The 14,512-nt window shown below is 35.9% G+C and overlaps 1 long non-coding RNA gene across 1 annotated transcript in view; it reads right to left on the bottom strand.

Annotated features, from left to right (window-relative positions):
• Positions 1-11,897, bottom strand: part of LOC150013008 (uncharacterized) — a 493,123-nt gene extending 481,226 nt beyond the window's left edge. Inside the window, exon 1 of the long non-coding RNA XR_016510792.1 lies at positions 11,803-11,897. This is a non-coding gene — a long non-coding RNA (uncharacterized LOC150013008). The remainder of the gene's footprint in view (positions 1-11,802) is intronic.
• Positions 11,898-14,512: the final 2,615 nt, after the last annotated feature.

Raw genomic sequence — 14,512 nt, 5'->3', positions numbered from 1 at the left:
AAGAAGAGAGAGAGCAACAAACGTGAAGCCAAGACAAGCACCCTATGATTTCAATCATATGTGGAATCTAATGACCAAACTGAACTACCAGGCAAAATAGAGACAGACTCATAGGTAGAGAGCAGGCCTAAAGCCCAGGAGAGTGTTGGGAGGTGGAGGGACTGAACAAAAAATGAGATAACTGATGGATATGAACAATAGTGTCATGATTGTAGATGGGGGAGGGGTAAGTACAGGTAGAAAATGCTAAAGGGAGATAAATGTTAATGGAAAAATACAACAATAATAAGCTATTAAAATGAATAATAATAATAATAATGACAGAAAAATTCCCTAATTTGGTGAAGGAAATAAATACCCAAGTCCAGGAAGCATGGAGAGTCCAAACAAGATGAACACAAAGAGGCCCACACCAAGACACATTATGATTAAAATGGAAAACGTTATGGACAAAGAGAGAATCTTAAAAGCCACAAGAGAAAAACAATTAGTTACCTACAAGGACGCTCCCATAAAGTTGTCAGCTGATTTCTCTACAGAAACTTTCCAAGTCAGAAGGGATTGGCAGGAAGTATTCAAAGTGATGAAAAGCAAGAACCTACAACCAAGAATGTTCTATCTAGCAAAGCTATCATTTAAAATCAAACAATAAATAAAAAGCTTCTCTGAAAGAAAAAGCTAAAGAAGTTCATCATCATCAAACCATTATACATGAAATGTTAAGAGGGTCTTCTTTAAGAAGAAAAAAATATTAACAAAATGTCAATAAATACATACTTATCAACAATTGAATAAAAAAATGAACAAGGAGGACAAAAACAGACTGATAGATATAGAGAATGTTTTTATGGCTGCCAGATAGGAGAGAGGGGTTGGTTAGAGGGATGGGTGAAAAAAGGTGAAGGGATTGAGAAGTATTATACAAATTGGTAATTACAGAATAGTCATGATAATTACAGAATAGTCATGGGGATGTAAAGTACAGCATAAGGAATATAGTCAATAATATTCTAATAACTATGCATGGTGTCATGTTTGTGTTTTATCGAGATGATCCCTTAATAAGTTATATAATGTCTAATCACTGGGCTGTAGCACTGAAACTAATATAATATTGCGTGTCAATTGATATTGAAATTTTAAAAAACTGATATAGAAAAATAAAATTGACTTTGACTCAACATAAAATATTCTAGGACTATTCAAGTAATATTATTCTGGTCTGAAATTCACACAAATTTTTGCTTTTGCCAAAATGATATGTTTTTAATGCAAATAAAAATGAAACTGTTCTAATGAGAAAGCAGATTTGTTATTATTTAGGAATGACCTGAAATGTGGTAAGAGTGAAGGCTATAGAGCTAAATATCCTGACCTTACCACTTAGTAGATCCTTGTGGTATTTTCCTGGGCAAGCTATTGGTACTTAAACTTGCTGTACACTATCATCTTGATATTTAAAATAGAAGTAATAATATATTTATAGGGTATACAATAGTTAATATATTTAGAGTTCTTAAAAAAGTGTCTGTCACATAGTCACAACTTAATGAATAACATAATTACATTTATCATCATAAATATTGATAATAATCTTATGTTGGGATGGTAGAATGTTAGCTAGCAGCCTTCTAAGAAACTTACATGAAAATTAGAAAAAAAAATTTTAAGTTAAAATACCCAAATCAATTACATTGTTTGATTTATACTAATATGAACAAGCTTCTTATTTGAAATTTAGTTATCTTTTATTCCTAATTTCTCAGTACTTTCCCCTCACCCTAATATATTAGCACCTTTTTCTTACTCCTCTGTTCCCCTTAAATCTACTTCGTCTAGTCTCTTGTGATCTTAATCGTGAAAGTTCATTTCTCTTCCTTGTAAATAGTTTCCAGATTCTAACCTTAATCCGCTGCAGACTCTCAATTAATCTCATGGACCAGGGTAATTGATGTTCTTGCTCAACCCCCACCTGGACCTCCCTTCAGGCAGGAAGTCACTGCCCAAAAAAGAATGTGGCTTTCCAATCACGTGCCCTTTTGCGAAGAGGTGTCTCAGACATCCTCCTTTTCAGCTATCTCAGTCTCCTATCCATTGGACAGCTGTGGCGTCGTCCTGAATGTGCAGCAGGACAATCTCTCGAATGATGTACACTTACGAGTTTTCATTCTCTAAAGGCCCATTGATCCCTGGAACTTGCATATCAGCACAAATGACACGTTCCTGCCTGAATGTAGCAGATGGAAATGGAAATTATATACTCTGGTACCATTAGTATTACAGCTAAATGATTTGCATTTTGAAAGTTGGGAGTTCTTACAAAAACTAAAGGGAAAGAAAGAGTGCTGGCTCTTACTTAGATGCAGGCGCCAGCTGCAAGGAAGGTAGTTGTAGGACCTGATGCCAGTCATTGAACCCTTCTGAGTCTCCATCTTCTTTCCTGCAGCACTTGTAAGCTACCCATGCCTATTTGATCTCATGTTTTACTAGGATTGTTGCCTGAATTGAATGACATAATGGATGTGAAAGCACTTAACAAATTAAGAGTATTTCATAAATGCAATAATTATCTATTACATTTATAACCTCTATACTCTTTTCTGTCTCCATCCTCATCTGGACCTCTAAGTTACCATCACAATCAAGATCCTTTCTTCAGGTGAAGATGAGCAAGATTTAACCCATAAGCAGTGATGTAAGCAATTCTCAGAAGGATTCTTAAATGTATTTTTAAATTTTACATTAAAATTGATGACAAATAAATCCTATGTTCGGCTTTTGTTTGCTTCTTTTACCTCCGAATCTTAAACACTTGTGCTGTAAAGGGACACCTTGTAAATCATACTGAAAGTTACTAGAAAACAAAACAGTTGGTTTACTTCAGCCTTTTGTGATCTGTGCAATTTGTACACAGCTTTTCAATAAGCCAGTTTGTCTTCTTGTCTACATAGGCTGTGCTATAGCCATTTTGAGTTCAAAATTACTGCAAAAAAAGTAATTGATCCTCTATTGCAATATCCCTGCTGTTTCATGAGCTCTTTTACAATTCATAGGAATCTATTTTTCATTGATGTTGAAAAACATAATAAGGTCACAGCAGGGAAGCTTTAACTTCATTAAAGAACATTGTTATAAAAATAAAATGATCGAGGGCAAATTGTTTTTGTCCTTGTGGTCCTGTTTCTGAGGATTCACATTAATCTGAGCGTTTAAAGCTACAATAAATTTGTGATCCTCTTTATCATACACTTCGCTATGGTAGCCCCTAGTGGTAGAGACGTCAATTGCTCACGTTCCAGGGGGATTTTTTTCCCTCCGTTGAATAAAAAGAAAATAAACCTCTCTGGAAATAAAGGCTGCAAGCCTGTCAATAACTAAATTTATTTCTGCTTTTAAAATATCACGGAGAATGCTGGTGTCCAGCAAATGTAGATGCCAGCATTATTTAAAAAGTGACTGAGCAGAGAAATGAATGGAAATTTTGACCCACTAAGGTTTCCATCTATCATGGGAGCCTATAATAGGGGAACGACAGAGAAGGATTTAAGATAGAGAATCAGTGATTGCTCTATTAATCTAGTTTAACTGATACTAAAATCTGACAGAAAGCATTACAAGTTGCAGGCAGTAGGGCTTAGCAATCCATTACTACTTTCAAGGCTCTCCCTTGCTTTCTTTTTGCCTTCTGCTCCTGGCAAAGGACAGCTTTCTACAGTTCAATTTCTCAGTTTATTTTTGACTGCTTTTAATTAAATTTGATGGCCTGCTTCTGCACCACTGAAGTTATTGAAGTTGAAAAACACTTTGCTGTTATGACAGCTCCCTTGATGTCTGTTCATTATTAACTGCTTTTCAAAAGTGCTGCTCTCAACTCTAATTTTATAAATATTTAAATATCTGTGAATTTCTAGAACATAAATATCTTTGCACAGAAGACAGGGATTTTATTGCCTGTTTAATAGGTCACACACAGAAAAATAAAATTCCCTTTTTGTAAATTTTTTATTATAATATTAATTGGGATGTGTCCTTAAATCATCCTGTATATAACTTCTCACACAAACAGCAATGTCTCAAAATAACAGTCAATGATTTAAGTAGAGTAGAATGAGTATTTTTTTTCATGTAGATAAATAAAACTCTGAAATTAAGCTGGGTGTTTTCAAAGTTATTCTTTCTTGTTCTTAAAATGAAATTAAGGAGAATGCTAAAAGAGAACTTATTAATTACACAAAAAAAATTATTGTTCAGGAAAATAAATTGACAGGTGAATGAGGAAAATAAAATTAAAGGTCTTAATCTTAAAAGCAAAACAAAACTGATTATTTGGCCACAGGTATTAACTTCTTCTCTTTCCCAAAACCTCAGGCAAATGACCGCACAAAAATTTTTTTTTTAAAAATCAGCTTTTAGGGGCTTAGAATTGAAGCGGAGATGCTAGTGGAAGAGAAATGACAATACAGCAAGGTTGACAAGCAGTCAACAATGCGTGCCAGGCACTGTTCTGACTCATTTAGTATTCATCACACCCCCATCATTATCTCCATTTTACAGATGAGGAAATAGAGGCACTGAAACATTAAGCAGCTCGCAAATCATCGCATACTGAGTACGTGGTAAAGCTAGGTCCAAACCAAGGCAGTCTGCTTTCAGTCATACTCTTAAACAATGTGCTGTATATTTCCACAAACTGTGCAAAGTAGGAAGAAGAGGGAAATGACAACTGATGTAGCAGAGCGGAGATAGCACTGCCCATGTCTCTGCAGTGTGGAGCGCACACAAGACATCCGCTCGTCACCCACTGAAGCTCCCAAGCAGCCCAGTACTTGGAGAAGCTAAACGCTGCAGAAGACAGGTGTGAGTTACAGTCCTGAAAAAATAAAATTTCCTAAAATTCTGAAGTGGTTGCTCTCTCATTCCCCCACCGCTGACAATTACCTCTCTGTTTTCTATCCCCTCCCCACCCCAAACTCTGTATTCTAAGTTTTTCTCTCTGGAGAAAATAAACCTGGTACATTTTATTTTGGACAGAGCTATTATTTGAAGTTGACATGCTTAATGAGGGAACCCCTAACTCCCTTCCCCTGCTTGGTTTCCATAACAAAAGCGGGCAATTAAATCCCCCCAGTTCCTACTCTAAAACCCTACTCTAACATTTAAATGGAACAAAAGATCAGTCATTTGAGGAAAACTGGAACCTGACTGAGACATATACCTAAGACCTATAATCATAACCCAAGATAAATTATAGAAAATTAAAGAACAATAAAAATACTGGAAGCAATATTGGAGTAAAAATAAATATGTGCTATAATTATAAAAGAAAAACAGAAAGCTGTAATAAAATATAAAAATGTTACTGGAGCCCTGGCTGGTGTGGCTCAGTGGATTGTACCCCAGCCTGTGAACCAAAGGATCGCCGGTTCAATTCCCAGTCAGGGCACGTGCCTGGGTTGTGGACCAGGTCCTCAGTTGGGGGCACGTGAGAGGCAACCACACATTGAAGTTTCTCTCCCTCTTTCTCCCTCCCTTTACTTCTCTCTAAAAGTAAATGAATAAAATATTTTTTGAATGTTACTAGAAAATAAAATATGATAAATAAAATCTAAAACTCAATAGAAAGCCCTGGCTGCTGTGGATCAGTGGATTGAGCATTGGCCTGCGAACCAAGTGTCTCTGGTTCGATTCCCAATCAGGGCACATGACTAGGTTGCACGTCAGGTCCCCAGTTGGGGGCATGTAAGAGGCAATGACACAGTGATATTTCTCTCCCTCTCTTTCTCCTTTCTCCTCTAAATAAGTAATTAACTAACTAAATAGTTAAAAAAAACAAAAAAAAAAACAGCTCAATAGAATACCAGATGAACCAGGAGGGAGCAGAATATACCTCCCTGAAGTGTCACTTTGCCATGTCGATTTTTCTGAATTAAAATTACTTGAGAGACAGCTAGTGCAAGAACACTCTGACCCTTTTTTGTCCCCTTAAAGCAGGAAATACGTTTTTCATGTGAAGGCATCCTCCTATGCCAATATTGAGTAACAATATGTCTGACGCCAGGAAAAAAAAAAATTAAAAGGATGGTACTTGTGATGTGTTTGGGGTCCAACACAATGTGAAGTCTACAGATCACTGGAGGAGGATCATAAAATAAAGAACAAACTCCTTGGGCTAATACTCAAGACCACCAAAATTAATCTCTACCCTCTTCTTTTCAATACTATTACCCATTACTAAAAAGAGAATTGCTAGCTGTCCTTTGCTGTCTTCTCCACAGGTGAAGTCATTTTTGTGCACAGGTTTTTCCCCTCCATCTACAATGTCACTTGCAGTCTGCGCATCACTTCTGTTTAATTGATATCATTCAACTTCCCTCAAGAAGCCCTCTCAGTTCCTGTAACACAAGTTAAAAGTTGTCTGTCTTCTGGAAAACAATTGGCTCTTAATCTCTCCTTAGTGTTTGGCATCTAATACTAATAAATAGTTATCTGAATACATATATGAGATATATATCTGCATAAAATAGTATGTCAGTACTACTTAATAGTACTATTTAATATACCATCTGTATATATAGCCTGTCTCTTCTTGTGGACAATGTTTACTTGAAGGAAGAAATAGTTTATTAACATCTATATTCCCCACAGGTCTAGAAAAATGTATGTAGTAAATGCTTAACATGTTTTCGAATGATTGCAACTTTTAATGAATACCATCATCTTGAAAGTATCTCTCTCTCTCTCTCTCTCTCTCTCTCTCTCTCTCTCTCTCTCTCTCTTTCTCAGCTCTGGTCTAATTTTATTTCACCTGAATTTAAGAAATGTAAATAAAGGACAGAGAAAAAAAAATCAGTTAAGAGTTGGGTGGTGATGACCCAATTCTGCCAGATTTTACTGAACATTATTTGGAATCCTTAAGTGATTTCAGTGCTGCCAACATGAAATACATTTTGATTTATTCTATGAATATATTTTTGAATGACTATTGAATACTAATTTGTATGAACAAATTTTTATCTTCTGATTATTTCCAATATTTAATTATAGTTTGCAAAATGTTATCACTATAGTACTTTAAGTAAATGTAAATTCAATTGTTAAAATTCAACATTATTAGAGTTGTTGGTGGCAATATTAAATAATTTTTGTTGCGTGATGTTAGCTGCAGGTTAAATTTCAGGTCATGGAGTATTATTGATATTATATGGCTTGAAATAGTTTCCAAATCAGTGAATCAGTGCTAACTTAATATTCTGTCTTAATTTTCTTACCACATTTATTTTGTAATGGATTTCATAAAAGGACACTTCTTTGTGCTGTTGAGCTTATTATCTTGGGATTTTGTCCAGAGCTGAATTCTCTTTATGATCAAAGGGCAGAGAACACCTCCTGAACTACTGAACCATGCTGATTTGATGGACAAGCCACATACATTAAACTGAAAAGAAGTTTATCTGCAAATGCTTACTTGAGCATACTTTACTGAAAAGCAGAACTAATATTTCACTACAGGAACAACAATTAATTCTATTTTAGTAGAAATAGTCTCTCCTAGATGCATGTACACATACACACATATATACATGTGCATGTTTTTGGTAAGTTGTATCTGTTATATATCGTCAGATACATCAGTCAATACACCTGCAAGGTGCTTAAACATTTCTAAAAATCTTCTACAAACATTGTACTAGTTGACATAGAATTGGGACAATTTGGAACAGTTAAGCCTCAGAGGTTTGAAGAGAATACTATGCTCTGGGATTCTTAGCTCATTCATGGCAGCATAAATATTTGAGTCCAGGTCAACTAATGCAAAATCTGTCCACCCACAACAATGTCGGTATATGGACAACTCTAAACTACCATTGTACATTTTTTCTGTCATACTTCTAGTTTCCACTTCATGTTAGTTCACACATTGATGATGTGCTTATTGGGAAGAAAAGCAGAGAAAAGAGAATGATGGAGAATTACCAAGAATAAAATCACTGATGAGAGAAACCAGAAGAAAAACAATTTAATTAATGTATTTTATTAATATGGCATTAAAGTTATTAACAAATTTGCCCCTTTCTCCAGTTCATTAGAGATAATTCAGGCTTACTCAGTCAATCTAAGTAGTGTCTCACATACATCTTTCCCTATCAAGCAGGACTTTGCTCTTTTGGATTTGATATTGGGGAGAGTAGAAAGAGGAGACTCTACTAAAGAGGAATCTGAAGGAAAGAGGCAGAAAATATAGCCTAGGTGAAGCTGATATATGTGATTCATTTGATATATTTATTCAGTGAATAATTAAAATGTGAGTTCAGATACATCTATATTACCTACATTAAATATATATATATATATATATATATATATATATATATATATATATATATATATATATATATATATGGCCCCTGGCTGGTTTGGCTCAGTGGATTGAGCGTCGGCCTGCGAGCTAAGTGTCGCTGGTTCGATCTTCCTGTCAGGGCACATCAGAGAAGGAAAACTCTGACTCCAAAAAACCTCCGCTGCCTTGCGGCATACCTCTTCAGGGGAAAGGCTAAGGGAGTAAACCCCGACAGAAAATCCGGAGCCGGAGTCCCTAAGGCGGTTTGACGTTGTAGTCAACACTGGCAACTCCTGCGGCGCACCTGAAGCCAAGCTGCATTGACTCCGTCTTTCTCTTGGACCCTTCAGCTGCGAAGAGAGGGGGGGGTCTGCTGCATGGGCAATAGCAGACCCTCCATATCACCCTACCCAGGCTCTGTAGCTTCAGCTTCACTGGAGAGGACACTCCAGCATCATCGCAAGATGTCGATTCAACACGGGAGGAGACAGATACCGTGTCACTCCCGAGTCGGACTGCACAGCCATTCTCGGCGGTGCAGATAGACTCTTAAGAAGCTACACCATCGTCTCTCGAGACGGACAGCTGCCGACGATGATATATATATATATATATATATATATATTTATATGAGGCCTTCCAGAAGATATCCAGCCATGTAATAAAAAATGGAGACATTTATTGAACAAGATACAAGATACAAGAAACATTGTACACAGGACAACAGCACCTCAGTCCCCTTCAAAAGAGGCACCTTGGGACCTCACACAGCTCTCCCAGTCACCATCAGCTGCCCCATTGTATTTTCCTGAATCTCGTTAATGGTCTGAAATCCCTTCTGTTTTCAAAGGTGATTTTAGTTTTGGGAAAAGACAGAAGTTGCAGGACACCAAATCTGGGCTGTAGGGGGCTGAGTCATCTGGGTGATTTGATATTTTGCCATAAAACTCAACAGGAGATGTGACACATGAGTAGGTATGCTGTCTTGATGAAGCTGCTAATCACCAGTTGCCCATAACTGTGGCCTCCTGAGTCATTAAGATAAGTTTCCATGGAGGAATGTTGAAGTTTAACACAAAATGTGATGCATATCCATTTCTCTACTCAGTCATTTTGAACACGGGGGCTACAGAGTACAGAGTACATGTGCTCACCCAATGAGGTCTACCACCCCCACTGATTAGTACAGCAGAGTCGTCATTGTTCACACACATGCATTTCAGTCCACTCTCCTAGGCTGCCCGGTTTCATCAATGTGGTACAAACCATTCTCTTTATATTAACAATGGCTGGACTTCTTCCAGACAGACCTCATGTATTTAAAAACACCAGAGCCATGGGTGACAGTGTGATTTCCTAAGCAGAATATAAAGTACAAATAAAAAGGGCAAAGGTGAACTTAGAAACCCACAGTTGATGGGGAAGATATAGAAAAATTGAGTTACTTCATCTATGATTTTTTGATAAGTAAATGTACAATGTATTTATGCATTACTAAAATCAGAAAAATTAAGAATTGCAGTAGATTATGGTAATGAAACAAATAACTTCAAAGATTTGATGAACATTTTCTTATTGCAATTATTTATACAATGATGTAGTTTTTGTTTTAAATGTAGAAATATTTACCAAGTGTAAGTGTATGATAAAAAAATAGCATTTAGTATTATCAAATTATTTGTCCTAAGCTTTAAAGAAGTATGTTAATATTCAAATGTGTGCAATGTGTAGCAATTAAGCTATGATTATCTACAAAATGAAAAGTGGAACATCATAAGTGAACATAATATGTACATTTATCCATTTCAACCAGTCAACATTAGTTATTATCCATAAAAATGAAAGCCCATTTCTGTATATTTAGCCTTTAATCCCCTATTTAAGTGTCATTACCTCTTTAGGACCTTTCACATTTACTAAATAGAAATAATCTTCACTCTCCCAAATTCTCATTTACTTAAACAGAGGAGTTTTATATGTTTTCTTATAATTAAAAAAAAAGCATATAAATATGCTTCAACTTACACACACAGAACTTCACTCTAGTTCTGTTTTGTGACCTGATTTTTAACCTCTCTGGAAAACAAGGTGACTATTTTTTCATGATCTTATCCTTCTATAATCCTATTATTATATTATAAAAATCGATGATTTAATGTTCACAGTTAAGATTTATTTCATTCTGATTATAGTAAGAATATTGCAAAAACATCAGGAAAATAGTGAGTTAAAATAAACAATGAAAATCATAATACAGGTCTGTTTTTATCTATTTTCTCCATAAACACATTAATGTTATCTTATAAAGATATTTTTTCACTCTGGTATTTTAAATTTAAAAATGTGCTTATGCCTTCATTTATATCATAATTATCATTCTAATGCATCTGTTTTAATAGTTCTATAGAAATTCTCTATTTGAAAAAGTATATAGAATTTTACACAATTAACTATTTAGGATGATTATCATTTTTCACTGCTATTAAAACAGACTATGAGAAATATCTTTTTTAAGATAGATGTAGGCATCCAAAATATTGTCTAACATTAAATTACTACATGTAGAATTGCTGTGCCAAAAGGAGATTATTAACATATTTGATAAATAGACCAAAATCTAATTGCATGTTCCTTGTATTTTTTTGTAGTACTTTCCCTATTTGTCTTGATTAGCTTACCTTCTTTATTAATTTTTGAAACTATGTGATTTACAATAAAACATACATGCAGATCTAGTATGTAGGTCTTGTAAAGTTTAAAAAATTATTTTTAAAAATTAAGTTATGTAACATATCTCTCATCTCTAAATTTATAGTTTATTACACTATTCAGTCTACAAAAGTTCCATATTAAGGTTCCTAGGTGATGCATACATTCTGACTTAATGGATTCCTGAGAGACTCTGAAGGATCATAATTAGAATCTGACCATCACTTCTGATCTCTTACAATGGGAAAACCGGAAATCAAAGAGTCTTTTGAGCTATGGAATTACCTATCTGCTCTAATTGTCTAACTATTTAAGTGACAAAATTTCAATCCTCAAAAGTAATTCAGCCCTCAGTCCCTGCCATTAAGAAGACGAAGAAATAATGCATAATTTCAAAATGCTTAATGCCTCTGAGTTCTCACCGTGATCACTTCTATAAACTGCCTTTCCTCCTTACCACTGAATACTGTGTGAAGTTTCATCTTTCACTCTACTTGTAGTTCAGGTGTTTTGACACTTGGTTCAGAAGGAAACCCAGTCATAGTCACATGTTCTATGACTTAAGAGTCAAGAAGAAAAAGAAGAAAAGATACACTGACTTTAAAGCAGCATAGAATTGAAAAACTAGAATCTTTCAGAAAAATACAGTAGTCCAGTATTTTGAAAGGGTACAAGGCCTGATGGAGTTATTTTATGCACTCTGTGGGTAACAGTCAGAAGGATGAACATACTGTGTCTTGGAGAATGGAACTCACCTGGAGCTGAAGCCCGTCGCTGCCCTCAATGCTGGTGCCAACATGCTGTCAGTCAGACACCCTTAGCTGGAGTACCACAGGCCAGGAACTTCTTGCTTTTTATTCCTATCAGGAACAAAATACAGTGTCAGTCATGTTTTTTTCCTACTCCTTCAAGCATAATAAGATATTCATTATGTTATCTTTTCCTGTCACATTAGACACTCGTTTATCAGAATGTTCAACACAAAGAAAAGAAGCGTAAACTCTTCACCTCTATAATTTACACCTCAATGATTAATACAGCACCTGTATAAGTAAAAGGAGCCATCTATATTTTATCTCCTATAAAGTGTTCCTTATAAAAGGTTATCATTCTTATCCTTTCGGTTCAAGTAATTGATGTGTTAATTTAAGAAGCCATTTTCTTTATATCGCCCAAGAGACTGTAAATCAAAATACATTTTTAAACCCTTGAAAGAAACTAATGTTGAAAATATTTCATTTTCTGTGTTCCTTTTTTTTCTTTTACCATGAAAAGGAATCTCACAGGAAACAAAATTTAATAATGCAATTCCATTAGTTTTATGCCCACCCCTTTTTATATTCTTCAACGGATGAAGAACACTGAGGTTTCCTCAAAGGCACCAATGTCACTGCTTTGGAACATAAGAGGAAACAGACATTTTGACCATGTGATGAAAGCATAGGCTTGACAAAAACCTCACAGCTGGCTGCCTGTGTGGATACAATTGTCAGGGAATTTCACTTCCCAACGATTAGAGCCCTTGACCCTCAGCACTCTCAGCCTTGCTCCAGTCTGGTGTGCAATGGGCTGGTTTAAGAAAACAGGCAAGAGATACAGCAATATTCAAATCATGTCATTTTTTCAGCTAGCCCTTGTTTGCTTTTACCTTTGTCCTTTCCCAGGATCTGGAGTTAGACTTTGCACTGAATTTCATGGTCAGAATTCTGCTAGTTTCTGATACTCCTCCTGAGGCTAACTGCCTACCTGAATCCTCGGAACTAAGATTGGGCAGGTTGATACACCCTACTGCATGATCCACCTGCCAAGGAACCCTCTTACTTCTTGTCATACCTACTTGATACTAATCACTTGCTTGAATCACCACCAGACACTTGGCACCCCCTCTGTGCATGAATGATGCACTTTATGTATTTCAACACATGCAGACCTTAACCATGTTTTGATGTCAAGTAGGAACTACCTATTTGATGCCATATTGCTGTTAATTATGTTTGTTTTTCTCCATGCATTATAATGTAAAAGGTACAATAAAGGTCCATTTGAACTCCTTTTCAGATCTCAAACTTAATAAAGAATATTGTTCTTTCCTTGCAGCCCTCTTTCATAATTCAGATTTCTTTCATATCATTTTGGAATCCATTTCATCCCCTTCACATCTGTGCTACTGCCACACTAGACTTTCACCAACCCTTACTTAGATAATAACAATGACTTCTTAAAGGCTGATCTGGTGCCAGCTGAAAACAGACGGCGCTTTGAAGTAAAAACAAATTGAGGAGAGTTTAATAAATAACTTATTTACAAAATGGTGGGTTGTATGTAGAGAAACCACAAGAGCCTTTATCACCCCTATGTCTGTAAAGACAAGGGCTGGAAACTGTCTGCCATCCTGGAGTCAGACAGGGTGAGAGGGCCTCCTGGAGACCAGCAGTGATCTTTGCTTGGGAGTCCCAGGGAGCACAGATGACAGGATGGAAGGAAGCCCTAGAATCTACTTAAATCTTCTCCATTCCCTCGGTTGTTTGCCTCCAATACCTATAGGACAAACCATACTGGAATCCCTGGTGCAGGAGAGACTGTTGATGAACTACATCCAGGCTGACTTTCAGCATTAGAGAATAGGATGGATAAAGGTATAGTGTGAATCTGAAAGGAGCATAGAAGAGATCCAGCAAACACTCTTATTCATACTTTGGAGCACAGGATTGACAATATGCTGTTAATTTGAGTTCTAGCTCTACCCATATGTGTAATTCTGGACAAATCACTGCACTTTTCTATTTTTCAGTACCATTATCTCTACCATGGAGATCACAAAAAATACTTCAGTTTTACTGTTATGATTACATGGCATAAGTTACCTAGAGCCCATACTACTATGAAGTACATGATGATAGTAAGAATAATGGCAGTCATTTCTCTCAAAATGTGAAAATAAATCAACAGACTAAACTCTCTAGCACTTGTTCTAATAGACTACGTCTTTTCAAATATCTGACTTCCATAAGTGTTTTCCTTCTGCTTAAGAATAATTTTTTTTTACCCATCCCAAACTCTGTTTGCTTAGAGAATTCCTATGCATATTTTATAATCCATGCAATGATACAATTTTCACTTTCTCTGAGAAAAAGGCGATCATACTCTGTTGGTTTTCCTTGGTGAACCCACTCTTCAAAGCAACGTGACTCTGCCATCTTTCTATTTGTCTGTGATCACTTTCATGGAAAGGAAAGGTTATGTCTGAGAGATTTGTGTCCTCAGAAGGTGGTTCATTGCCAGATTCATAATAGATACTCAATAACCATTATATGAAGAAATGAATATGTATTGCTTGAATAAGTTCATTACAAAGTAAGGAACAGGACCAATAACATTTCCTCTTTGCCCAAAGGGAAGACCAATCTGTGACAAATGGTGCAAAGTGGGGAGTAGGACTATCATGGAAAGTCAAGAAGACTCTGA

Source organism: Furipterus horrens, unplaced genomic scaffold, assembly GCF_987537825.1.
Source record: "Furipterus horrens unplaced genomic scaffold, mFurHor1.1.pri manual_scaffold_4, whole genome shotgun sequence".
Classification (NCBI taxonomy): domain Eukaryota; kingdom Metazoa; phylum Chordata; class Mammalia; order Chiroptera; family Furipteridae; genus Furipterus; species Furipterus horrens.
Note: the sequence above shows the minus strand (reverse complement) of the source record. Positions and strands in the feature narration are given on the sequence as shown.